This window comes from Felis catus, chromosome C2 (assembly GCF_018350175.1).
Source record: "Felis catus isolate Fca126 chromosome C2, F.catus_Fca126_mat1.0, whole genome shotgun sequence".
Classification (NCBI taxonomy): domain Eukaryota; kingdom Metazoa; phylum Chordata; class Mammalia; order Carnivora; family Felidae; genus Felis; species Felis catus.
The window spans coordinates 85,916,625-85,943,300 of NC_058376.1; the positions used below are offsets into that span (position 1 = coordinate 85,916,625).

The following is a 26,676-nucleotide window of genomic DNA, read 5'->3' on the forward strand; positions in this document are numbered from 1 at the left end:
CAAAAATAAACACTTTTCAAAAATGGGCAGAAAACAATAGACATTTCTCCAAAGAAAACATACAGATAGCCAACAGACACATAAAAAGATCCTCAACATCACTCATCATCAGGAAATGTAAATCAAAACTACAATGAGATATCACTTCACACCTATCAGAATGGATAAAATCAACAACACAAGAAACAACAAGTGTTGACGAGGATGTGGAGAAAAAGGAACACTCATGCACTGTCAGTGGGAATGCAAAGTGGTGCAGAACTGTAGAAAACAGTATGTAGGTTCCTCAAAAATTTAGAAATACCTACCATCCACTACTAATACCATTACATTATTTACTCAAAAAAAATACAAGAACACTAATTCAAAGGGATACATGGACCCCTATGTTTATTGCAGCATTATTTGCAATAGTCAAATTATGGAAGCAGTCCAAGTGTCCATCAATAGATGAGTAAAGAAGATGTGGTATATATATGTGATGGAATATTATTTAGCCACAAAAAAGAATGAAATCTTGGCATTTGCAATGACATGAATGGAGCTACAGAGTATAATGCTAAGTGAAATATCAGTCAGTAAAAGACAAATATCATGTGATTTCACTCATATGTGAATTTATGGAAAAAAACAAATGAACAAAAGAGAGAGAAAAAACAAAGAACAGACTCTTAACTACAGAGAACAAACTGATAGTTACCAGAGGGGAGATGGGTTGGGGGATGAGTGCAACAGATGAAAGAGATAAAGAGTACACTTATCATGATGAGTACTGAGTGATATACAGAATTGGTGAATCACTGTATTGTATACCTGAAACTAATATAACACTGTGTATTAACTAACTGGAGTGAGTGAGTGAGTGAGTGAATGAATGAATGAATGAATGAATAAATAAATAAAGACTTGTGATTAGTTGGAAATATTGAGATGATTGGTTCTGTAAGAGAAGCTTTTTCCCTAGCAGGAAAGTAAAGGAATGCTCTGGTATTCAATTGTCACTCACCCATCCAGGAGTGGATAGTGACACCACAATTCAAGTATTCTCTTGGGAAGCTGATTTTGAATTTTTCTTTCTTTTTTATTTTTAAAGTTTACATGCCTTCCTCAGAGGAAAAGCACACCTCTCTTTGATCTCAGTGATATCATGAGACTAAGATGCTGCTATGGACTGAAATGTGTCCCTCCAAATTTATGTTGTCGTCCTAACCCTCACTATGACTGCATTTGGAGATAGGACCTTTAAAGAGGTAATTAAGGGGGCATCTGAGTAGCTTAGTCCAACTTTGGTTCAGGTTATGATCTCACAGTTCATAGGTTCAAGCCCCGTGTCAGGTTCTGTGCTGACAACTCAGAGCCTGGAGCCTGCTTTGGATTCTGTGACCCCTCTCTCTTTGTCTCCTCTCTCTCTCTCTCTCTCTCTCTCTCTCTCTCTCTCAGTCTCTCAAAATTAAATAAATATTTTTAAAATTTTTAACAAAAAAATAAAGAGGTAATTAAGAATAAATGAGGTCACACAGGTGGGGCCGTCATCCAATAAAACTGGCATCACTATAAAAAAAGGAGAAACATCAGGGGTCTCTATGCATACCCAGAGAAAAGGCCATGTGAGGATACACCAAAAAGGCGGCCATCTGCAACCAGGAGGAAAAACCAAACCTGCTGACACCCTGGTCTTGGACTTCGAGGTTTCCAAACAGTGAGAAATAAATTTCTGCTGTTTAAACTACCCATTCCAGGGTATGTTGTTATGGCATATCTAGAAGACTAATGTGGATACCAAATCCTTAATATAACTTCTCCTACTAGACGGTGCCTGAAACTTCACCTTAGGTACTCTTCTTAAATTATTTAAAGAGCACACAGCTAAGGACCAAGTACATGACATTTGGGACACTAAAAATTAGATAGAAACATACAGTCTTATGAACTCAACACGTTAAGGAAAGACTCCAAGATAATCACATCTGGGAAGAAAGGACATCCCAGAAAGAAGAGAGCCAGAAAAGAGTGTCCTAGATTCTGTCTATAATCTCTGCTCAAATCTCTGGCTAACTCTTGAACCATGTTTGCACAGGGCAAATTGCAATCAGCCTAGATAAGGCTAGAGGAGCTAAAATGAAACTTCAGCTATTGCTCTCTTATAGAAAAGACCAAATTTTCAGTTTGAGCTGAGCCAAACTGACAAAACAAATCAGTATCTTCAAAAAAATAACGAGTGACATTACTGCAAATGACAGAATGGAGAACCCCAAACCTTCATCCCTCTTAAAGCAATCAACAAGCTGACAAAAAAAAAAAAAAAAAAAAGTCAGAATCAACTTTTTCTGAACTCTGGATATAATAAAAGACTTAAAACATCCAGAAGAACACATAATAAAGAAAGAAACTACTGAGTTTTGGTAAGAGAGGACTGTAGCATTTATTTACCTAAAATCCCCACCCCACCCAGATCAGGTGGCAACCATGAAGATAGTGGCCCAGATTCCTGATGCAGCTTTCTGGTGACAAAGGTGAACAATATGAACCTTGTCCTTAAAGAACTGTAGTTGTGTTTTTGTTCTATCTGACAGCTCACTGAGGTGTCACCTCAGGGGCTTCTCTACTCCCTCTTTACACCCACATAATTTAGAGCTTTCTCAGGCCTGAAGAGTGGTGGGAATATAAAATTATGCAGTTCTTTTGGAGAAGAGGTTAGGATTTACTCAAAAATGTAAGCAGAGAATTAACATGTAACCCAATAATTCTAATCCTAGGTACATATCCAAAAGAATTGAAAATAGGTGTTCAAATAAAAACTTGTACATTAATGATTCTAGCAGTTCTATTCACAATAGCCATAAGACAGAAACAACCCAAATGTCCATCAACTGGTGAGTGGATAAACAAAATGTGGCATATCCATATAATGGAACATTATACAGCCATAAAAAGGAGTGAAATACTCATAGACATACTACAACATGGATTAACCATGAAAACATAATGCTAAGTGAAAGAAGCTAGACACAAAAGACTACATATTCATTATTTGACTTACATGAAAAACAGAGTTGGCAAATCCATAAGAAAGAATGCAGATTAGTGATTTCCAGAGGATGGGGGCAGGGGAGAATGAGAAGTGAGTAACCAACTGACACAGGTTCCCTTCTAGAAGATGAAAATGTTCTGAAACTAGATAGTGGTGACAGTTAATATTATGAATACACTAAATGCCAGTAAATTGTAAACTTTTAAATGGTTAAGGGCACCTGGGTGGTTCAGTCAGTTAAGCGTCCAACTCTTAGTTTTGGCTCAGGTCATGATCTCATGGTTTGTGAATTCAAGCCCCAAGTCAGGCTCCGTGCTGAGAGCATGAAGCCTACTTAGGATTCTCTCTCTTACTTTCTCTCTGCTCCCCATCCCCACATCACATGCTTTCTCTCTCAAAACAAATAAACTTTAAAAATAAATAAACAAATAAATAAAATGGTTAAAATGTTGGGTTTTATGTTTTATGAATTTTATGAATTTATTAGAATAAATGAATTCAGTAATGTTGTAAGATACAAAACCATTACACAAAAATCTGTTGTATTTCTATGCACTAATAACAGACTATCAGAAATGAGAAATTTGAAAAACAATCCATTTAGAATTGCATCAAAAAGAATAAAACACCTAGAAATAAATTTAAGTAAGGAAGTGAAAGACTTGTGTAGTGAAAACTATGAGACATTAATGTAAGAAATTGAAGATACAAAAAATGGAAAAATAATTTTTGATCATGGATTATAATAATAAATACTTTTTAAATGTCCATACTACCCAAAGCAATCCACAGACTCAACGCAATCCTTATCAACATTCCAATGGTATTTTTCACAGAAATAGAAAAAACAATCTTAAAATTTGTATGGAGCCACAAAAGGCCCCAAATTCCCAAAGCAATCTTGAGAAAAATGAACAAAGCCAGAGATGTCACACTCCCTGGTTTCAAACTCTATTACAGAGCTATAATAATTAAAACAGTATAATTACTGGCATAAAAGCAGACAGATTAATCAACAGAATAGTGAGCCCAGAAATAAACACATGCATATTTGGTCAATACAATTACAAGAAAGGATCCAAGAATATATAATGGAGAAAGGGCAGATCAATAAACAGTGCTGGGAAAACTAGACAGTCACATGCAAAAGAATGAAACTGGACTTTCATATACCATACACAAAAATTAACTCAAATGGGTTAAAGATATGAATGTAACACCTGAAATTATAAAAGTTCTAGAAGAAAACATAGATGGTAAGCTTCTTTTTTTAAATATTTTTTAAAGTTTATTTATTTATTTTGAGAGAGACAGTGAGTACATGAACAGGGGAGGGGCAGAGAGAGAGAAAGAGAGAGAGGTAATCCCAAGCAGGTTCTGCAGGGACAGCACAAAGCCCAACAGGGTGCTCAAACTCACAAAACTGTGAGATGATGACCTGAACTGAAATCAAGATTTGGATGCTTAACCAACTGAGCCACCCAGGTACCCCAGGTGGTAAGCTTCTTAACATAAACTTTGGCAATGATTTTTTGAATCCGACACCAAAAATAAAAACAAAAGCAAAAATTAGCAAGTAGGACTATATCAAACTAAAAAGCTTCTGCACAACATAGGAAAATAATCAACAAGACAAAAAGGTAACCTACTGGATGGGAAAAGATATTTGCAAATCATATATCTTGTAAGGGGTTAATATTCAAAATATATAAAGAACGGTAACAACCCAATAGTGAAAACAAATAATTCTATTTAAAAATGTGAGAAGATCTGAATAGACATTTTTCCAAAGACATACAAATGGCCAACAAGCACATGAAAAGATGCTCAACATCATTAATCTTCCAGAAAATGAAAATCAAAAACCACAATGAGATATCACCTCACACCTGTCAGAATGGCTAGTATCAAAAAGATAAGAAATAACAAGTTTTGGTGAAGATATGGAGAAAAGAGAAAACTTGCGCACTCTTAGCGGGACTGAAAATTGATACAGCCACTATGGAAAACAGTTTGGAGGTTTCTCACAAAATTAAAAATATAATTATCAGGGTACTTGGGTGGCTCAGTTGATTAAGCATCTGACTTTTGATTTCAACTCAGGTCATGATCTCACAGTTTGTGGATTCAAGCCCTGCATTGGGCTCTGCACTGACAGCACAGAGCTTTCTTGGGATTCTCTCCCTCTCCCTCTCTCTCTGCCCTTCCCCTGTTCATGCTCTCTCTCTCTCTCAAAATAAATAAGTAAACATTAAAAAAATAGAATTATCATACGATCCAGCAATTCCACTTCCAGGTATTTACAGGAATATATATGAAAAATGAAAACACCAATTTGAAAAGATAATAGGCATCCCTATGCCCACTGCAGCACTCTTTCCAACAGAAAAGATATGGAAACAATCTAAGTGTCCAATGATAGATGAATGGATAATAAAATTGTGGTATATATACCATGGAATATTATTCAGCCTTAACAAGGAATGAATCTTTTTCATTTGCAACAATATGAACCTCAAGACTTGAGGATTTTATGCTAAGTGAAGTAAGTTAGAGAAAACCAAATACTGCATAATCTTTTATTTGCCATCTTTAAAAAACAAAAAAAACAAGATCATAGATACAAAAAAACATATTAGTAGTTGCCAGAGGCAGAGAAAGGGTAAGAGAAAAGGGCGAAGAGGGTCATAAGTAAAAAAAAAAAAAAAAAAAAAAAAAGTTTTTAATTAAAAAATAATTTAAACAAAATTTTTTTAACATAATAAAATTCAGTCTCCATAGTCTCCAGTATTTTTCACAATGTCCAGGATACAATACAAAATCACTTATCAAAAAATAGAATAAACATTATTTATACTCAAACAAAAGGACAGGAAAGTGTGACCTCAGGATACTCTGGACATTAAAATTAGCAGACAATGATTTTTCTTAAGTTTATTTCTTCATTTTGAGAGAGAGGGAGAGAACACCAGCAGGAAAACTTCTGCTCTGTGAAAGCCGCTGGTAAAAGAGTGAAAAGAGAAGTCCAAGACTTAGAGAAAATATCAACAAAATATATATTGGAAAGAAGACTCTTATCTAACACATACCAAGAATTCTTAAAACTGAACAATAAAAAAAATAATAACAAAAATAGGGAGATTCATGAGATTCTTTGATGGACTATACCCCACTTCCAGTGCCACCATTCTGTCACTGAAATTGTTCTCAAGAAACTGAATGACCTGTTGGAAAAAGCCAGGGCTGTTAATATGGGTGTTGCTGTGGGCTTGTCATATATGGGCTGTTTATTACATTAAGGTATATCTCCTCTATACCCACTTTGAGTTTTTACCATGAAATGATACTGAATTCTATCAAATGCTTTTCCTACATCTATGGAGATATTTATATGACTTTTATCCTTCATTCTGTTAATGTGTATCGCACTTGATTTATGGATGTTGAACTATCCTTGCATTTCAGGGATAAATCCTTCATGATGATGGGATATAATCCTTTTAATGTGCTGTTGAATTCAGTTTGCTAGTATTTTGTGGATGCTGCCCCATAATGATGTTTTCTCAATCTTAATATTCAGGGTCCTCCAACACAATGGATGGTCCTCACACAGAGCTCCCAGTCAATCTTCATTTTCCTTCATTTCCAAACCAAGAATAGGCAGATAAAAATCATCATATATTTAAGCAAAATCTACAGCATGGAAGAAAAAAATCATGGGAAGCAGAGAAAGAAACTGTCCTTTTAGGAAAAAGCAAGAATTAAGAGGAACAAAAAAAACCATTTAAAAAGTATGCCCTGATTGAAGTAGTCTTTGGAGAGCCAAATATTTCAAACTTATCTCTTGTTTGATACACTGGGATTGTGAAACTTTGGAACAATAAACCAAGATTTGGAGTGGATAAAAGCTACGCTCTTCTTGCAGTCTGATCAAAAGTTTATGGCCGGTAGACCCTTAGGAACATTGTCATATATCCTCAGAGATACAAGTACTCTAAAGATTGCTGTTATGTTCAAATCGAAACTAAGATATTAAAGGGGCACCTGGCTGGCTCAGTCAGTGCAGCATGTGTCTCTGGATATGAGGGTCATGAATTCAAGCCCCACATTGGGCAGAGAGACTACAAAAACAAAACAAAAAAAACACTAAAATATTAAAAAATTTTGATGAGGGGAGGCTTGGTGGCTCAGTCAGTTAAGCATCCGACTTCAGCTCAGATCACAATCTCACTGCTCTTGGGTTCAAGCCCTGCGTCGGGCTCTGGGCTGACAGCTAGGAGCCTGGAGCCTGCTTCATATTCTGTGTCCATTTCTCTGCCCCTCCCCTGCTTGCGCTGTCTCTCTCTCTATATATCCCTGTCTCTCTCTCTCAAATATAAAATAAAACATAACAAAAATTTTTCTCATTAAAAAATTTAGATGAAGTGTTTGATTGTTATAAAAGAAAAATTAACAGAGGAACCTGGGTGGCTCAGTCAGTTAAGCATCCAACTCTTGATTTCAGCTCATGTCATGATCTCATAGTTAGTGGGTTCAAGCCCTGCATCAGGCTCTGTGCTCCCAGGAGATTCTCTCTTCCCTCTCTTCCTCTCTCTGCCCCTGCTCCACTCACACACATGTGTGCGTGCTCTCTCTCTCTCAAAATAAATAAATGTTTTTTGAAAAAACAAAAATTAACTCTTTAAAAAAGAGTCAATTAACAATTGACTCAAAATGAAGTAAACAAACTGAATGGAATAAACTGAAGTGGCAAAGTTCTACATCCCAGTTTTTACCAATGCATGAGAGGGAGAGAGAAGGAAAAAAGAAACCAGGCCCAAAGAGCTTTACTTGTTAATCTTCTATAAAGTCAACAAGTAACAATTATTAAGTTATTTAAATTTTACAGCCTTCATAAAAAGATAGAAAACTTCCAGGGCACCTGAGTGGCTCAGTTGGTAGAGCGTCCGACTTCAGCTCAGGTCACGATCTTGGGGTTTGTGAGTTTGAGCCCAGCACCCTGTGCTGACAGCTCAGAGCCTGGAGCCTGCTTTGGATTCTGTGTCTTAGTCTCTCTCTGCCCCTCCCCCACTTGTGCTCTGTCTCTCTCTGTCAAAAAATAATAAATGTAAAAAAAAAGAAAAGGAAAAAAAATTCCCAAGCAAAAATAATATATTAGCAAGTTTGAATTCAAAATTTGATTAAGAAGATAATATGTCATGATTAAGTAAATATTACCTACAGATGTCAGCAAAACTGGCAGGATAAGAAACTCTGAAAGTTCAATCCTCCATAAAATCAATGAAAAAACTTGCAAAAATTGTCAGAATTTATTTAATCAAGAAAAACTATTAGATATTGGTTAGAAGAGCGAGCTTTGTGGCATTTTAACTTACCCTACTCCCATCTCCTGCTTCCTAGCTATTCAGCAGCTTTGAAAAAACAACAATCCACATTTAGGTACTGGAGAGAGCAAAACAGACCTAGAGCTCTGTCAGAGGCTCAGTTCCAAAAACGAGTCAGTATTTGATCTGTCTTGTTCCTATAAGGCCCTACTCAAAAGATCTGTCGTTATCAATAAGCAAGAAGGAAATGCCTCATCATATACAAGGGATTCGCAATAACATTAATTGCTAATTCCCCATCAGAAACCATGGAGGCCAGAAGGAAGTGGGAAGACATATTCAAAGTGCTAAAAAATTTAAACTATCAACCAAGAATTCTATATCCAGCAAAATTAACCCTCAAAAATGAAGGAGAAATTAAGACATTCCCAGATAATAAAAAAAGTAAGATAGTTCTTCTCTAGCAGATCTGCCCTACAATTAATACCAAAGGAACTTTTTCAGACTGAAATAAAAGGATACTAGACAGTGATAAAATAAAGAGCACCAATAAATGTAACTACATAGGTAAATATAAAAAATGGTATAAATGTGTTTTTTGTTTTTAATTTATTTTCCATCAAATATAAATGACAGGTGCATAATTCAATAATTATAAATCTACTTTGGCAGGCAAATAAAATTATAAAGATGTAATTTGTGACATAACAGCATATGAGGGTGGGTGGAATGGATCTATAGAGGAGCAAAGTTTTGTATACTGCCGAAATTAAGTTGGTGTTAATTGAAACCAGATTGTTATAAATTAAGAGGTTAATGGTAATCCCTAAAGCAATCTAAGATCCATAGCAAAAGAACTGACAACTGATATTTTCTATAGTAGAAAATATCTGCTCTTTCCTTGCGGCCACCCAGTTGCGTGGAGGCAGAGGCTCAGGTGCAGTCAAGATTCAGCTCCACATGGGTGCCTGGGTGGCTCAGTCAGTTAAGTGTCCAAATTCAGCTCAGGTTGTGATCTCACAGTTTGTGAGTTTGAGCCTCGCATTGGGCTCATGCTGACAGCTCAGAGCGTGGAGCCTGCTTTGGATTCTGTGTCTCCCTCTCTCTGCCTCTCCCCTGCTCATGCTCTGTCTCTCTCTCTCAAAAATAAGCATTAAAAAAAAAGTTGTTGTTTTTTTTTTAAAGATTCAGCTCCACCCATAATCTGCCACCATGGCTGAGGAAGGCATTGCTGTTGGAGGTGTAAATACTGAGTTGCTGAAGACCACTCTCATCCATGATGAGAGTACATGGCCTAGTACATGGAATTCGCAAAGCTGCCAAAAGCTTAATAAGCGCCAAGCCCATCTTTGTGTGCTTGCATCCAACTGTGATGAGCCTATGTATGCCAAGTTGGTGGAGGCCCTTTGTGCTGAACACCAAATCAACCTGATTAAGGCTGATGACAACAAGAAGCTAGGGGAATGGGTAGGCCTCAGTAAAATTGACAAAGAAGGAAAACCCTGTAAAGCAGTTGTGTGGTGGCTAAGGACTATGGTAAAGAGTTCAGGCCAAGGATGTCATTGAAGAATACTTTAAATGCAAGAAATGAACAAATAGAAAACTTGGTTCTTATTCCAAGAAAAGAAGGAAAGAAAGAAAGAAAGAAAGAAAGAAAGAAAGAAAGAAAGAAAGAAAGAAAGAAAGAAAGAAAGAAAAGAAAAGAAAAGAAAAGAAAAGAAAAGAAATAGAAAGAAAAGATCTATTTAACACAAAAGAAAAGAGTAATGGATAACTGGAGGATCAAAAAAAAAAAAAGACACAAGATATGTTAAAAACAGCAAAATGTGTAATTATTAGTAATTGTATTAAATGTAAACAGATTAAACTCTCCAATTAAAAGGGAGACATTAATGAACAAAGAAACATGATGAAGCTATATGCTTTATACAACAGACACACTTCAAATTCGAAAACACAAATAGGTTAAAAGAAAATGGAAAAAGATATACCACGTGAAAAGAAATGAAAAGAGCTAGAGTAGTGATATTAACATCAGACAAAACAGAATTTAAGACAAAAATTGTTACTAGAGGGGCACCTGGGTGGCTCAGTTGGTTAAGCATCCTACTCAGCTTCAGCTCAGGTCATGATCTTACAGTTCATGGCTTCAAGCCCCACATTGGGCTCTGGACTGACTCTGTGCCTGCCTCTCTTTCTGCCCCTCCCCCATTCACATGCACGTGCTCTCTCTCTCAAAAATAAAAAATTGTAATAATTTTGTATTATTATAATTTTTGTATATAATAATTTATTATTGTAAATAATAAAAAAAATTCAAAAAATTGTAGTAGAGATAAAGAATGACATTTTATAATGATAAAAAATGTGAACCAAGAAGATATAACATTTATAAACATATATGCATCTAACAGAGCTTCAAAATGCGGGAATAAAAAACTGACAGAATTAAAGAAAGAAATAGTTAATTCAACAGCACTAATTGGAAATTTCAATATCCTCATTTTCAATTATGGACAGAACAGCTAGACAGAAGATCAGTAAGGAAATAGAAGCTTTAAACAACACTATAAACCAACTACACCTAACAGACATCTACAGAATGCTCTGTAACAGAAAAATACATATGCCACTCAAGTGCACATGGAATATTCTCTAAAACAGATGATATTTTAGGACATAAAACAATTCTTATTAATTTGGGAACTGAAATCATGCAAAGTGTATTCTCTGATGACAATGGAGTGAAACTAGAAATCAATAACAGAAGGAAATTGGGGAAATTAAACAACACATTCCAAAATAACCAATGGGTCAAAAGAAATCAGAAAGGAAATTAGAAAATACTGTGAGATTAATGAAAACAAAAATACAACTTCTAACAATGTGGAACTGAGTCAAAGCATGGCTCAGACGAAACTTTATAGCTGTAAATGCCTACTAATAGAAAGAAGCTAGGGGCATCTGGGTGGCTCCAGTTGAGCATCTGACTCTTGGTTCCTGCTCAGGTCATGGGTCCTGGAATTGGGCTCTGTGTTGAGCTCTGCACTGAGCCTGGAGCCTTCTTAAGATTCTCTATCCCTCCCTCAGGCCCCTCTTCCCTGCTTGTATGGTCTCGGAGAGGAGAAGGAGAAGGAGAAGGAGAAGGAGAAGGAGAAGGAGGAGGAGAAGGAGAAGGAGAAGGAGGAGGAGAAGAAAATATTTTTTTAAATAAAATAAATAAAAATTAAAAAAGAAGTTTAATTCTGCATATCTCTACACCCTTCCCTTCAGTGACTACACTCGATAATTTAAAAATAGCATTTATAACATTTAAAAGCCTTCTCTAATACATGGCCCATTTCCTGGCTACTGTATTTCTGTGTAAACAGTAATATTTTCATCACTCACATATAAGACTGGAAACTCTGTCCCCTTCCTACCTTTGTCCCACCTGATCTTCACCAGAAGGGCGGAACAGGATTCTCTCTCTCATCCTACCCCAAGCTCACACCAAATGAAAAGAAGATGATTTACCATAACAATAAATTAACTGCAACAGGAAAGGTCTGTTTGTTTGACAGGTCTCCAGTGTGGAGATGGTGAAGATCCAGGGCAAGCCAGAGCCTGGTAGGGGGAGGGGTAAATGGAAAGAAGACAGGAGAACAAGAGGGAAACAGACTTCCTAGTGCCCCAGGTAAATTCTCAACTGTCTGAAAGGTGACCTGAGGAAAGAAGTTCACAGAAATCATTCAACTCCAAATTTATCCTTGATTCTGTCTAATGAATTCTGTCTGGTATTTGAGACTGAGCCCATATGTCTTTCTAACTATGGCAGTTAATTTATTACAAACTATATTTCAGTGTATGGAGAATGAATGATTCTGTTCTTAATTCCATTTTTCTTTTCATTTGCTTAACAGTCACTAAGCCCCTCCCCTACAAGCTAATCCTACTCTGCTGACAGATTCCTTTCAGTGATATCATTGCTTCACTATTCTTTTTTTCCTTTTATAAAACCCTTCAACTTTGAATGATCTAAGCATCTCAACTAAAGGATATGTCAAAAATAAAGAAATGCAAGCATAAATGAATTGTGTCATTAAAACAATAGAATTTGGGGAGCACCTGGCCGGCTCAGTGAGTGAAGCAAGTGACTCCCAACCTCAAGGTTGTGAGTTCAAGCCCCACATTGGGTGTAGAGAATACTTAAAAATAAAATATTTAGGAGCATCTGGATGGCTCAGTCAGTTGAGCATCTAACTCTTGATTTTGGCTCAAGCCATGATCCCAGCATCATGAGATCAACCCCCTCATCAGGCTCTGTGCTGAGCATGGAGCCTGCTTAAGATTCTCTCTCTCTCTCTCTCTCTCTCTCTCTCTCTCTCTCTCTCTCTCTCTCAGCACCCCCCCACCCCGGCTTGTACTCTCTCTGTCTAAAATAAAATCTTAAAAAATAGAACTTTTTATAATTTATATAGAATCACTATTTTTAACAATATCCTTGTTCTAAGGATATTGATCTCACCTCTAGGCTAATGACTGCCAAATTTGATTTTTCCATACCAAATTCTAACTCATACTCCATAATTCAGTTGCCTATTGAACTTTCATTAGATGTCTCATTGTCACAGCACCAAAATACTTAAATGGCACTTGATTCCCACAGAGTTCCCAGTAACAAATCTTCTCATGGTCCTTCTGTATCTCACCTGTTCCTGGGAATTAGGACAGCTTTGCTGGTGCCCTCATTTCAATAAGCCCATCATTAAGGCAACAACTTCAGCTTCTGCCTAAAGTTTCTCTCTCCACAAGGCTCAGGCTCAATCTAAAGTACCAAGGTCTCCTCCTCCCCATTTCCAGTCACATCTGATGAGGGAGCATAAAGCAAGCTGAGGACAAAACACAAGCTACCAACCTCCCACGCCCAGGTGGGATTTTGGTGACATTCCCCAGGCACTCCTGGTAGCCCAAGAACAAAGGAAAGGACAGAAAACAAGTGGTTAAATTGACAGAGTCTCCATCAGTTTACAAATATCTTATCAACAGCCTTACCTCCAGGAACTCCCTACTATCTTAATGAGAATGCTTTGCTAGAGGTAAAACAACCCTAGCTTGACAATAGCTAGGCCTCCAGTAATCTGTGAGTCTTCTTTAGCATATGGAAATCCCTTTAAGAAACTTCCTCTTAAAAATGAAAGACTGGGACTTCATCAAGATAAAAAGCTTCAGCACAGGGAAGGAAACAATCAGAAAACTAACAGGCACCAAAAGAATGGGAAAAGATATTTGCAAATGATGTATCAGATAGATAAAGGGTTAGTATCCAATATCTATAAAGAACTTCTCAAACTCAATACCTAACAACAAAAACAACAACAAAAATCCAGTGAAGAAATGGGCAAAAGACATGACTTTTCCAAGAAAGAAATCCAGATGGTTAACAGACACATGAAAAAAATGCACAACATCACTCATCATCAGGAAATACAAATCACAACCACCATGAGATACCACCTCACTACCCTATGACCCAACAATTGCACTACTAGGTATTTATCCAAAGGATACATAAATGCTGATTTGAAGGGACACATGCAACCCAATGTTTATAGGAGCACTATCGACAATAGCCTAAGTATGAAAATAGCCCAAATGTCCATCAACTGATGAATGGATAAAAAAGATGTGGTATATACAACGGAAAATTACTCAGCACTCAAAAAGAATGAAATCTTGCCATTTGCAACAATGTCGATGAAACTAGAGTGTATTATGGTAAGCAAAATAAATCAGTCAAAAAATGACAAATATCATATGACTTCACTCATCAAAACAGATGAAAATAAGGGAAGGGAAGCAAAAATAATATAAAAACAGAGAGGGAGGCAAACCATAAGTGACTCCTAAATATAGAGAACAAACTGAGGGCTGCTGGTGGGGTGTTAAGCAGGGGGAAGGGCTAAAGGGTGAGGGGCATTAAGGAGGACACTAGTTGGGATGAGCACTGGGTGTTACATGTAAGTGATGAATTACTAAGTTCTATTCTTGAAAAAAATATATTTTTCTTAAAAAAAAAAAAAAAAAGAAACTTCTCTTGACTTACTTCCCCCAACTCCACAGTATATAAGCAGTCACTCTTCACAACCATCCAGTGCAGATCTTACTGCCCATGGGTCCTGTCCCATGCTTTAATAAAATCACCTTTTTGCACCAAAGATATCTCAATAATTCTTTCTTGGACATTGGCTCTGGACCCCCAACACTCCACAACCCCGTCAACATCCAACCACAATCCTTATGCAATTAAACCCTGTGACAGTTTATCTCACAGGCCTATATATAAATCTGTTTTAGACTTATAGTAATATCACTGTAAACTAGTCTGTTCTCTCTTTTCTCTCTACTCCCTCCTCTCTCTCTTTTCCTCTTCTTTCCTCCCTCTTTATCAACTAAATTCAAAATGTCACATCAGCTTGTCCATTCCATTTATAATCTATGTTATAAGAGCTCCCAAGGAAAATTAGATACATGAGACTATATGAAAACTATATGAAGAGATCTCTTCAACTATGTTCCTCTTCATTGGAAGTAAATGGAATAACCATGATTTGTGATTTCAAGCAAGGTATGCAAGATTTTCTATGTCCATTCCCAGCAGATGAACAATATTTTTGCAACAAAGGAAAAAAATGCAATTTCTTCATATTCTTTGTTAAGATCCTTTATTTATTTATAGTCAGATCTTGCTAGTTTTTTTATATTGCTATAAAGAACAAGGAGACTTTGGATTTCAGTGATGGTGGCCAAAGTAATTCAGATCATCCTCTGAAAAAAGGCAAACTGGAAAGAATAGATAACATACATAAAACATTGACTTGGATAAGTCAGGACAGCTAACAAGATTAAAGAATAATTTATCTGAAATATTAGAGAAGTCAGAGATTCAGAGAGTTTAGCCAAACATTGGCCTCTTTTGCCTTGACTGGTGGCATTTGCCAATTTTGGGTGAGGTGACTGAGATACTATAGAGCGTTTTTTGACAGGTTTATGCAGCAAGGATGACAAAATTGATTCCAGGCTTCCCAATGATAAGAGCTCCAGTAAGCCATCCATCTTTGTATTAGCACTCCCAAAGAGCATTCTCTGTTGAGTTGAGAGAACCAGAATGAAACCCAGCTTCAAGTTAGTTATCTGAGTGGTTTAGAAAATATTAGTTGGATTAAAGTAATTACATAAGTAGGTGTTTGTAGACATTTGGAAAAGGGAGAAAAAAATCCCTTATGGAAAATGTAACATTTCTCAAGTTCCAACTAATTTCTACAAACAATTTTTAAATGAAATATCTGGTAGAAAATGAAGTATAAGCAAATACAAGAGAAGTCAGGACAACAAACAAGAATAAGTATAAACAACAAACAGCTCTAGATTTGATCATACATGAACTTAAAATAGCTATGCTTTTTTTTTTCATTGAAGAGATTAAAAATTTTGTCAGTGGGCTAAAACTATACCCAGTGACCAGAAAGTTTATAAAGAGCCAAACAGAAATTCTAAAATTGAAAAGGAACCAAAATTAGGAACCCAACTGCTGTGTTTAGCAGCATATTAAACTTAGCTAATGAGGGAATCTATAAACTGAAAGATCAGGAAAAAAAAAAAAAAACCTTTAATAAGGAAGCACAGAAATAGAAAAGGATGCACAAAACAGAATTCAGAGTTTGGTGGTTTTAAGAAATATCCATAATATATCTTATATATTCCATATATCCACAATATATCTTAAGATATATCCACAATATATATTTGACATTCGTCCTCTCAAAAGTTAGAGTTTAATTCCTCTCCTCTAGACTGTGGGCTGGACTTAATAATGTACTTCTAACAAATGGAATATGGTGGAAGTAACAGTGTAGAACTTCCAAAATTAGGTCATAGAAGGCATTACAATCTCTTCCTTGCATTCTCTCTCATTTCACTTAATCTGGGGATAGCCAGATACCCTATCATGAGACATGCAACAGCCTTATGAAATATACTATCCACGTGGTGAGGAAATGTGGCCTCCTTTCAAAAGCCATGTGAGCAAGCCATTTTGAAAGAGTTCCCTTTAGCCACATAAAAACCTTTAGATGAGTATGCCTCTAACCAACATCTCAACTGCAACCTCATGAGAGAGCCTGAGCCAGAATGATGATTGCTCTATAATTCTTGATCTAAAGAAACTGCATTATAACTAATGTTTGTTGCTTTAAGCTATAAATTTTGGGGTGGTTTGTTATTTAGTCATGGATAACAAATTCACAGAATAAAAGAAAACAGATGCAGTAAGAATTTTTTACACGTTATCTAACTGAGGTTTCAGAAAAAGAGAAAACTGAAAACAGGGTAAAAATAATACCTGAGGAAATATGACTGAGAATTTTTCAAACCGAAAACAAAAATCCATAAGTTCGTGAAGAAAAACTATTCCCAAGAAATGTAAATTAAAAAAAAAATCCACATCTGGGGCACCTGGGTGGCTCAGTCGGTTGAGCGTCCAACTTCGGCTCAGGTCATGATCTCGCAGTCTGTGAGTTCGAGCCCCGCATCGGGCTCTGTGCTGACAGCTCAGAGCTTAGAGCCTGCTTCTGATTCTGTGTCTCCCTCTTTCTCTGCCCCTCCCCCACTCATGCTCTGTCTCTGTCTCAGAAATAAACATTAAAAAAAAAAACCCACATGTGGGGCGCCTGGGTGGCGCAGTCGGTTAAGCGTCCGACTTCAGCCAGGTCACGATCTCGCGGTCCGTGAGTTCGAGCCACGCGTCAGGCTCTGGGCTGATGGCTCAGAGCCTGGAGCCTGTTTCTGATTCTGTGTCTCCCTCTTTCTCTGCCCCTCCCCCGTTCATGCTCTGTCTCTCTCTGTCCCAAAAATAAATAAACGTTGAAAAAAAAAATTAAAAAAAAAAAATAAAAAAAATAAAAAAACCCACATGTAGGTATATTATAATTAAATTGCTGAGGGAAAAAAAGATAAAGATAAAAACTTAAAAGCACACCCCTCCAAAAAATGATAGAGGTACAAAACTATACTGAGAGACCTTTCTTCTCACCAGAATACAATGGGAACCACAGCTAATGAAATGGCTTATTTAAAGTTATAAAAGAAATTAGCTATTAATCTACAGCTATATATCTACAGGGTATATAGAGAATATACCCTTTAATAAACAAAACAAAGATATTTCTGAGTAAACAAAAATTGTAGGTCACCAACAGGCCTGCAATAAAGAACTACTGGAAGTATTTCTTCAGGTGGAGGGAATGTGATCACAGACAGAGGTATGGAAATGAAGAAAAGAAAAACAAAAAGAATAAAGAACAACAGAGATGATAATTATAGGGGTAAATCTTAGTGAATACTGACTGTATAAAATAAAAATAAGGTTTTCAGCATTTAAAATGCATGTATAATTAAAATATATGAAAATAACACAGAAGGCAGAAAGGGGAAAAAGTCTTTTAAGAAATCACAGAAGTATTAATGTATATTAGATTCTAGTAAGTCGAAAAGCCATGTCATACTATTAAGAGTAGCCACCACATTAACAGTAAAAGAGTGTGTAACTAACAAGTAATGGAAGAGCAGAAACAGAATTCAAAAAACAAAACACTTGACTAATCCAAAAGAGGATAAGAAAGAAACACTGCAGTTAAATTCTCTGCTCAGGGTCTCACATGGCTGAAACCAAGTTGTCAACTCAGGCTGCAATCTCACCTGAGGCTTAGGGGCCTCTTCCCAACTCAGTGCAGTTATTGACAGAATTCAGTTCTTGCAGGTGTAAACTAAGGACTCATTTTCTTATTGGCTGTCAGCTCCTAGAAGTTGTTCTCAGCTCCCAGAAGCCACCTTCAGGTCCTAGCCACAGGCCTTTTGAAACATGACGGCTTACTTCTTCAAAGCAAGTGGGAGAATCTCCTTCCAGTCTATGACAGTTTCTTACATAAAGTAATATAACCACAGAAATGACTATCAAATCACCTTTGCCATATTATGTAATCTAATCAAGAGCAATGAGCCCACCATGTCCACAGGTCCAGCCCACACCCACAGGGATAAATCATGCTATGGATGAACACCAGTGCCTCGGAATCTTGGGAACTATCTTAGAATTTGACTTACCACAGTGTGGACTGTGGGGAGGGAGAGAATACAAAGGAATGGGAAAACCATGAATGGGTAGAGAGTAACTGGAAAAGGGAATAAAACGGATTGAGGAGTGATGGCAAGGGGAAAAAGAGCTGAGCAAACAGCATTGAGGGGAACTGGGAGCGCTTAGAGCTTTGTCTGTCAATAGATTTTGTGTGAGGCAGACAGTAAGAAAGAGACAATAAGGACACAAGACCTTAAAGAAATTCTTCTATTACGTCTTAGTCCCTCTTAAAATATTTTCTTCAGAGACTGCCGAAAATATCTTAATTTCTTTCAACAAATTGTATGTGCAGTTATTTTTGTTTGTTTTTATGTTCTGCTTCACTGTTGTTCCTATCAGTGCAAGTATGTGCTCAGAATGAACTTCAACATGAGCCAACATTGCTTTGATTATACTGGAAAGTTCAGGCTTAGGACGCAAACAGACCTTAAATAAAATCTCTAGTCCTTCACGTACTGGCTAAGTTATGTTTTTAAACCAAGAGCCGCTTATTAAGCACTATGTGCCTATGCTAACTGATGTTGCTTACTTTAGCTGATGATCAAGATATTGCCTCTAGTGGACTGTTTTATCTCCTATAACCTGGTTAAGTGACAGCTGTGATCACCAGCTTATCCAGAGTGACAATGAAATAACTAAATGTTGTTAATTGCTTCATTAACTTCCTTATGGATAAATTGCTTACAGATAAATTCTCTAATGTCCTTATGGTTACATGCATTAAAAAGGGTATCTATAACTGTCTCAAGTACATAATAAATGTCAGCTTCTACTATGATAGTTTTTATTATTTCTTGCATCCTGGTAAACCAAATAGCATATATTATTATTAAGTCATGATCTGAAAAACAGAACAGTGAAATTAAAACATGTCAGGAGGAAAGATCATACTAAGATCATGCTTCCCAGCCTAGACTGCAAAAGCACCACAGAGGCTGAGGTTTTCATCTGTCTCACCATAGATTTTTTTCTCAGAGCTCTGCTCTGAGTGTTCAGTGAGTACAGTAAGTGCTCAATGAGTACAATATTTAATAAATGAAAACAATATTCAATGTCTGAATACCAGTTGTATTTGTGGTGCACAATGGCCTTATTGAGGGATCCAGGTTCGGATCCAGGTTCAAAGTAGAGGTAGAAGACTTACCTGTCAGAAAGTGAAGGGCTTGGTAGGGCTTAGGAGAGTGGAAAATAAATTGTGTTCTTGATAGAAGATACTGTAAGTAATAAGTTCATTCATTTTACAAATATCCTTTGAGCACTTTCTATATGATAATAGATATGATAATAGATCTTGTAAGGAGTAAAGTATATGGGACATGATTTCAACTCACAAGAATCTTCAGTTCAATAGAGAAAATACTTATATACCAATAATTTCTATACAAGGCTAGATGAGGTAAGCGGCATGTGTAAAACAAAATTGTACAGTTTAGAGAAAAGAGATCACTTTAGACCATGGACTAGCTCAGTGCCATGAGCCAAATTCATCCTGTGGGTTGTTTTTGTCAAGGTCCACAAGCTAAAAAGGTAGTTTTCACATTTTGATAGAAGAATAAATAGATTACATATGGCCTGGACAGCCTAAATTTTACTATCTGTTACTTTACATAAAGTTTATGGACACCTGTTCACAATGAACAAAGAAGAATAAACAAAAGAAAGCTTCACCGCAGGCACACTGGATCTGGGCCTTTAACTGATGGACAGAGATACGGGATGGGGAAAGGGCACTTGGAACAGAGAGAATCACTTGAATAAAAACCTAGGGGCAGTGGACTTGAGTGCACATCTGGAGAATACTGGTGACAAATCCTATTTGGCAGGACTATGAGGTTTATGAAGGGAGAAGTGGAAGAGTCTGGAATGATTGTGTGGTGGGTGGGCTAAAGAAGTTGACTATGCAGTCACCAAGGACATCACAGTTGCCAGGAAAAATTTCGTGGGGTTTTTGCAATGACCTCTCTTCAAGGACTCTAGAAGATGATTTGTTTCACAGTAGAGCACTATAGCAATGAGATGCTTATGACAATTAGCCAGGAATGAATCCCATGCTTCATTCTGGCCACCAAATAACTTACGAATGCAACACGTATCCCCTTAACTTCAGCCTACGTCAAACTGAAACTCCCAAACGGGTGCCTAAAGACACCTTGTTTTATTACATCTCATCTCCTCCACCATCTACCTCCCTGAAAATGTGATTTAAAATGGGACTTCAGACAGACCTTCCAGTGTAGCTTTTGTTTCACATGACACTATGTTATTAATTCATGACACTATATTATTAATAATATTCACCAACAAGTCGCAGACCCACTATTTCACCCTCATTTAGTGGCAATCTCCTGCAATCAAATAATTGTGCTTGTCTGTCTGGCCCGGGCACAAGATGCACTTACACAGACTGTTCTGCTGGTCAGTTCCATTTGCTGACAGCTCAGCAGGGAGGGCTCAATTTACTCAATGCATAAAGCTACTACATACACATGGAACCCTGGCTGGGGAAGGGGGAAAAAGAACTGAGAAACACAACAGAAAAAGACATGCAAAGATGGAATGAAATGGAGGGTTGATTGGGAAATCTCCGTTTGGAAAAAGGCACCTAGGCTACCCCAATTTCCAAGTCCCCTGAAATTCTGAGTGCCTCAATTTTCCTTCCTCACAGACTGAGAGCAGAGTCTTTATCTACAAATACATGCCCCCTAAGGCTGTCACCCTGGTCAAATACATTTCATTTTTCTGACTGGCCCTCCACTCATGCTCTGGACCAAATAAGGAGAACAGTTCTGGTAATTAAAAAGTAAATCAGGGAGTCAGACTAAGATGCAGTAAGGAAAAAATGAAACAGCTTGAGAAAAGGGAAGCAAAAATCACAGGAGACATAAATTATTTTATAATAGCCACAGGGCAGGGCAGGCTCAGCTGACTGGATGCAGATGAGGCTGACTGGAGTAAACAGTGTCTGGACCTTGGGCCCTCCTTTCTGGCTTCATAGCAACCCCTCCACTTCCCCATTACCCTAGGTCTTTGAATGGTTCCTACCTGGGCAGTCTTTGGTCCCACTTGTTCTAAATCTCTTCTTTCTTCCTTTCTTTCTGTACTCCAATTAAAGTATTCCTCTTACTAGTTATAACCCCAAAAGTATCTCTTAAAATACTTCACAGAGGAGCTGTTGATCACAGCTCAGTATTCATATCCAAACAGGGAACAACAAGATGAATTCCCAATGGTAGATTGTCAGGTCATGGCAGGATCAGTGGAGGAAAGGAGGGCAGGAATAGGATAAGTGGAGGTGGAATGAAGAAGGAAAGGAAGAAAATATATACTGAGCACCGTTTAGTTTTACATATAGCATTATGTGAGCAGCTGCCTACATAAGATTCCCTAGGCTAAATAGTTGTTAGTCAGGAACTTAAGACTCCATTAATCCAGATCTGAGATAATTCCTAAAAAACAGTGGTCAGGAAAGACAGGAAAAGGTAATTCTGTGACCCTCTCATCTCATGACCCTAACATTACACACACCTGGAGTGTGGACAATAAGGGTGGGCAGTTACTGAACTGTGTCAGCGCTTTAGAAGTCAGTCAACCACTCCGAGGCCCTGTATAAAGCAAAGCTGTTGGGGAAAAAATGGTCTCTACACTTTCTTCTCGTTCTTAAATTATATAATTTAATTTCATCAAAATTATTAGATTCAGTTAAAATAACTGAATTAAAATATTAATTAACTTGGGGCGCCTGGGTGGCGCAGTCGGTTAAGCGTCCGACTTCAGCCAGGTCACGATCTCGCGGTCCGGGAGTTCGAGCCCCGCATCGGGCTCTGGGCTGATGGCTCAGAGCCTGGAGCCTGTTTCCGATTCTGTGTCCCCCTCTCTCTCTGCCCCTCCCCCGTTCATGCTCTGTCTCTCTCTGTCCCAAAAATAAATAAACGTTGAAAAAAAAATTTAAAAAAAAAAAAAAAAAAATATTAATTAACTATATGGTTAAAATATGTAATTCAATGAATTTTGTCAAATTTCCCCCTCTATAAGGTCATTCCTACAGCAGATAAACATACTTTTATTTCTTCCATCTTAAAAAAACAAAAACCCCTCCTTACACTACTTCTCCCTCTGGGAACTGTCCTCTTTCTCCAATTCCTTTCTCAGCAAAATTCTTTGAAAGAGATGTCTTATAATCCCTATCTCTATTCTTCTGTCCCCATCACAGCATAGAAGCTCTTCTCATATCACCAGTGATCTCTAGCAGTCAATTCTCAGTTGTTGTTTCATTTGACTATTAGCAGCATTTTACACACTTCTCCACTCAACACTTTCTTCATTTGACTTCCAGGACACCACACTCACCTGGTTTCTGGTCACCCTTTAGAGTCTAACTTTCTGGTTCTTCCTCATCTCCCTGAATTCCAAACACAGAGGATCCACAAAACAGCCCTTATTCCTCTTCTTTCTCTCTCCACTTAGGCAATCAATGATTTCATCTGTTCCTTGGCCTTGAAGACTATCTCTGGGCTGATGACTCCCAGACCTCTCTCTTGACATCAGACTTATACATCCAAAAGCCTATGTGAAAACATTCTTTATATACCTAATTGATATCTAAATTCAAATTTAACATGAAAAAAGTTCCCCAGCTTGTTCTTCCTGAAGTCTTTCTGGTCCCATCCAGTGGCAACTCAATCCTTCCAGCTGCTCAAGCCTACACTTTTGGAGTCACTGTTGACTCCTTTCTTTTTCTCACACACTACATTTCCTCCATCAGCAAAATCTATCAGTTCTTTCTTCAAAACATAAGCAGGAGTCCAGCCCTCCTTTCCATTTCCACTGCTACCATCATCTCCTACTTGAATTATTTCAGTAGCTTCTTAGGACAATCACCACCCATGTTAGAGACAGACAGAAAGCATAGCCAAATGGAGTAACTGGGGAGAATTTAATAAAGGAACTATTTACAAAGGTATCAACAGGATTAAGAGAAACTCAAAATGATGGCCAAAGTGTCTGCGTCTAATAAGGCCACTGGGGCCTTATTAGTAGTAGTAGTCACTACTACTCTTAGACTTGAAGGAGCAAGGAGTGGGAATAACACACATATGTTCATATGCAAACACACACATACAACAGAAACTGTATTCTTCAGTGGACAAACTCAGTCAGCCTGTGGCAACCACTAGGTATGAAGATGGAGAAATGAACATCATTAACTGACTGTCCTCCTACCTTCTCATCTTCTGATCATGGACATAAATGAACCCCAAGCCAGAATATAAGAGAGCTTCCTAACTTCGTGCGTTCCTCTGGGATATAGAGCAGAATGGAAAATGACAGAGAAGGGATCTGTAGGGAAAAACAATATATATATCTGGCAAAATATCCTCATCTGCAAAACAGAAATAAGTATTATCGTCATGAAGTAAAGTGAAATAATCTACATAAAGAATACAGCACAATGTCTAGCACATAGGTTTTAGGGAAAAACAATCTTATTTGCCTGGTATCATATTTCCAAGTGTGGAATTTTATGGAGCTATGCTTTCCATACTTCCTATCATGACCAATTAATGGGCTGTAAACTTCATGGGTTTTCCAAGCATTTTTTTCTAAGAAACAGAAATGACCAGCATACATCTCATGAAGTAAGGATAAATATTGTCTCAAAAACATTCATTTCAATTAAATTCAATTTAAATACACATAAAATTCAAACTCAAAATAATACCTAGGACTCAGAATGTTTTTTCTCCTTCCATTTGGGAGCTACTGAAGCCTTGGCTATCTCACCCCTCACTTATCTCATGACCACTACTTCCTTGAACTGCTCTTTTGTAATCTAGGATTTTGCTAGCAAAACATCTTTGGCTCAGATGAAATTCAAAGAGGTATTTCCCTGGCTTGGGTACCCCAACTGGTAAGCTACACTGGAAGACATATTATTTTAGTATTTAAAGATGGAGTTGTTCAAATTCTTGAACTCTGCGATCCAAAAGGCCTCACAATTTTGCAGAAAGGAAGAAAATTTCAAATGCAGATATTCATTTGAAATGGTTTTTCAAATCCTATATTGCTTGTGTCACTGTTTTACCTTATGAACATGATGGAGAAATTCTAGCTACAGGGAATAAACACCAAACTGTCTTCTTTGAGGCAGAAAAAGATTATAAGCTAATCGATTATGTTACTAGTCTTGGACCTGTTTGCCAGTTAATATGGTCTTTGACCTCCCATCCTGAAAGTACTTTACTGATTATCTGCGAAACGGCTATGCTCTTGAAACTCTATTTCCAACCATTAAGGAGGAAGGGGAAGATAGTGATGTAGTTTCCTATGAAATCAAAGACATGTGCATAAAATGTTTCCATTCCTCAGGTGTCAAATCTAAGATTCTGTGGTTAACAGAAACAGAAAAGAGAAATAAATAAAAGGAGCCAGAAGAGAAAGAAATGAAAGAAAGGAGGAAACGGACAGCAGCAGAGATGAGAAAAGATGGAGAAAAGGATTTCCAGGGCAAAAAGGAGGAAGAGAAACCATTACCTGAAATCTTTATTCCATCAATTCCCTGTCACATCCTCTATGGATTTTACTCTGAGCCAGGGAAGTTCTAGGCTTTTTTGGGAGGGTATGATTCTGGTTTTCTATATCATTGTGAGTTCCCCCCATATGACAAAAGTAGTGATATCACAGAAAAGAAAGATGAACTTGTTGATTTTCATCTTCTTGAAGATACAGAGGATAATACCATCCAAACTATCACTTTCAGCATTAACCAAGATATGATGTTTTTTGGAATGCAAATGCAATGCAAATTGCTCAAAACAGAGCAATTCAAGTCTATATCCTAAATCAGAAAAATCCTTCATTGACAACTATGGTGGACTACTGGCACTTCAATATGCATGACAATATGCATGGATGAATTAAAGGCATCTATCCTAGCTTGATGACCATTTCTTGGTGACTACTGGAATAGATAATAATGTTTTTGCTTTCACCATTTTTTCTGAATTTGAGCTAAAGAAAGCCATCAAAGCCCAAGTGCTGTTGCTCAGGTTTGGAACTGAAGCAGAGCCAATTACAGAAGATATTGAAGATCCCAAGGCCTACGGCATTGAGAACGCCAGAAGAAAAAGAGAACATGATAAGTTAATGAAAGAAGTGAAAGAAATAAAGGTGGGAAGAAAGAACAACTCAAAGCTTTGAGGAAAAAAATTTGGAAACTCCTAGAAATGAATGAATAATTACCAAAGCGAGGCATCTAAGTGGCTCAGCCATTTGAGCATCTGACTCTTGATTTTGGCCCAGGTCATGATCTTAGGGTCATGGGATTGAGCCCCGTGTCAGGCTCTGCACTAAGCATGGAGCCTGCCTAACATTCTTTCTCTCTCTCCTTCTCTCTCGCAAACAAACAAACAAAATTAAAAAAAAAAAATTACCAAAGCATACACAATTTAAATGAACAGATTTTTATCTAGATTCCAAAATTCATGCCAAGATTGACAGCTTATAAAATTCAACAAGTGGGAAAGGAATTTGCTTCGGAAGAAGAGAAACATCAACTTGGCTTCATGAAGCTACAGAACAGATTTCATGATTCATTGTAAAGTGATACTATTGGGAAGCCTGGGTGGCTCAGCTGATTAAGCATCCGACCTCAGCTCAGGTTGGGATCTTGCAGTTTGTGGGTTTAAGCCCCACATCGGGCTCTATGCTTACAACTCGAAGCCCGGAGCCTGCTTCAGATTCTGTCTCCTTTCTCTCTGCCCTTCCATGTTTGCACTCTGTCTCTCTCTCTCTCTCTCAAAAATGAATAAACATTAAAAAAAATTAAGAAAAAAAAGCAAGTGATACTATTGTGGTTCATGCCATACAAAGTGATCACAAGTATCTTCCTATAGGTTTGTGAAGCCCTCTAAGTACTCCAAGTCCAAATGAGTAAGTCAATCAAAGAGAAGAACAAGTAAATTGGAGAGGTTTGAAAAAGGGAGCTGGAAGAAAGGGTGGCCAGAAACATACAGGTGGGATTATTAGTGTGCTGGAAGAATCGATTACAGAAAAAAGGAAGAAATATCGGCATAAAACCCTAAGTGAAATTATAGTGGAAAATCAAATTGAGAAAAGGAGGAAATATATAAAAACTGAAAGGGCCCAATTTA

General features: G+C 37.4%; 2 pseudogenes; both read left to right on the forward strand.

Annotated features, from left to right (window-relative positions):
- Nucleotides 1–9,567: 9,567 nt before the first annotated feature.
- LOC101094249 lies at nt 9,568–9,946 on the forward strand (annotated as a pseudogene).
- An 8,307-nt stretch (nt 9,947–18,253) lies between these two features.
- Nucleotides 18,254–25,898, forward strand: LOC101094741 (annotated as a pseudogene).
- Nucleotides 25,899–26,676: the final 778 nt, after the last annotated feature.